The sequence below is a fragment of the Microtus ochrogaster genome, unplaced genomic scaffold (genome assembly GCF_000317375.1).
Source record: "Microtus ochrogaster isolate Prairie Vole_2 unplaced genomic scaffold, MicOch1.0 UNK99, whole genome shotgun sequence".
Taxonomy (NCBI): domain Eukaryota; kingdom Metazoa; phylum Chordata; class Mammalia; order Rodentia; family Cricetidae; genus Microtus; species Microtus ochrogaster.
Window position 1 is genome coordinate 85,998 of NW_004949197.1, and position 1,954 is coordinate 87,951.

The window sequence follows — 1,954 nt, forward strand, 5'->3', positions numbered from 1 at the left end:
CACACACACACACACACACACACACACACGCCATCCTCTTCTGGGCAACCACGTTGATCTTTGCACCCATGACTCTCTTGACTTCCCTCTGAGATAGGATTTTCTTGGAATTCTCCTCCTGCCACCCTCTCGCCAGCTTCTCTCATCTGACAGCTCAGGTTTCGCTTTGTCGGTGCCTGGTGCCTGTCTCAGCCCATCTGCCAGCTTTTCCACGTCCCTGGAAGGGTAAACATCGAGCGCAGAACCCCTCCTTTTCTCAGACCGGGAACATGGCGCCCCCTGCTGGAAGGTCCCTTCTGGCCCCGAAGTTAGGATTTCAAGGCCCTGAAGAGGGAACCACCACGAAAGAAATACACAGGGAAAAAAGGTGGGGAGGCCTGGAAAAACCAAGAGTGAAAAGCAAAGGGCACAATTGGAGGGCTGACATTCCCTAAGCTTAGAGAAGATTGGTTGCAATTCGGAGACGGTTCTTCTCTGAGGGGCTGGAGGCAAAGGAAACCATCACCCCTAGTGATTCTTACATTCTCCAAAGTGTGCTATGCCTATATGTGCTATACCGGCCACCGCTACAGCCCCTAGCACAAACTCTTTGGATCCCTTCTCCCAGCCCCCAGCTTCTCTTAGAGAAACTAAAGTTAGCGGGGCTGCCAAGAGACGCAGGCAAGCTAAGTACAGGGTTTGGGGAACATGATATGGGAAGGGGCAATAATTACACAGTAAGGTCCTCTTGGGGACTGCAGGGTTGTGGCCAGCGGCTTTGGAAGGGTCCACTCCTATAGCAAACTACCCCAGCCACAAAGAGCCAGGCATCCCCAGAAGCACATACTAGAAGGGAAAGAGAGTTGACAGTTAGGGACGCCCTCTCCCCTGAACTACAATTCAATCATCCCATCCCTCCTCACCCACCCCAAAAAAGCCAAGGAATAAAGTCATTAACCCCGAAGGTGAGGCCTTGGGACCAAAAAGTGAGAGGAGATTGGAGCAGGGAACCCCATCTACCACCGTGACCTGACCCTGCCTAACCTCAGAAGCTAAACAGGGTAGGACCTTGGGGAAATTCTCTGCGAGGTGGGTCCCCGGGGAGGGGCTGCATGGCTGGGAAACATAACAGTCCCCGTCTTCGTGGTAGCACCTCGGAGCACAGCCTCGGCCTCGAACACTGGCCACTGGCGACAGAATCCTTGTTTTTAAGGTTGTTAGCAGACCGCATACCCTAGAAAGCACTTCGGTCCCTCTGCCAGGTCCTGCCCCTTGGTTCAGCGAAGCTGCGGTCCCTTCTTCTCACCACCAGCTCACAGTCTTCAAACTTCAACACCAGCCTCAAGCCCCCACCCACATTTGCTATGAACTAGTCAGAAACTTGAAGGAGGCGGACCTGAAGGATGCCAGGATTGGGCTAGGAGAGTGGGCGCCCTGTAGTAGGAAGGCAGTTACCAGGGAGACCAGGACAGTGGGCTGGGACCCGAGCCAGGGTTGGCACTTACCGGGACAAGCAAAGGGTGATTGGTTGCTTGCTTGGTTGCTTGGTTGGTTGGTGAAAAGGTCTCTCTAGGTAGACTGGGCTGACCCTGCCTCAGCCTCTAGACTGTTCTAGACAGGCATGCCAAAGACTTTACGCCAGCAAGCCAAAGTCTTAATGTTCCGCTTTCTTCTAACTCCTTTCCTACGTAGCAATCAGCGCCCCTCCTTGTGACTGGGTCTGGGGGCAGCTGGAGTGCTGAAGCTCCGAAAAGAAACCTTAGAAGAATCAACTAAGGGACCAGGCCTGAGAGAAGTCAAGGAAAGAGGTGAATCTGGGAGGCGTTGGAGAACGGACAAGGCTTAGGGTATTTCAGAACTTCCACTGACGGTGCTGTTCACCGGTCCAGCGGTTGCCGACCAGGGTTCGGGGTTGGGGAACGTACTTTGGGACTTCAAATCCAAAGGGTAAAATATCAAAAAACAAACAAACAAA

At 53.3% G+C, this 1,954-nt stretch overlaps 1 protein-coding gene across 1 annotated transcript in view; it reads left to right on the forward strand.

Annotated features, from left to right (window-relative positions):
* Gdf11 (growth differentiation factor 11) overlaps positions 1–1,954 on the forward strand; it is a 25,187-nt gene that overhangs the window by 9,715 nt on the left and 13,518 nt on the right. The gene's annotated exons all lie outside the window — the stretch shown is intronic.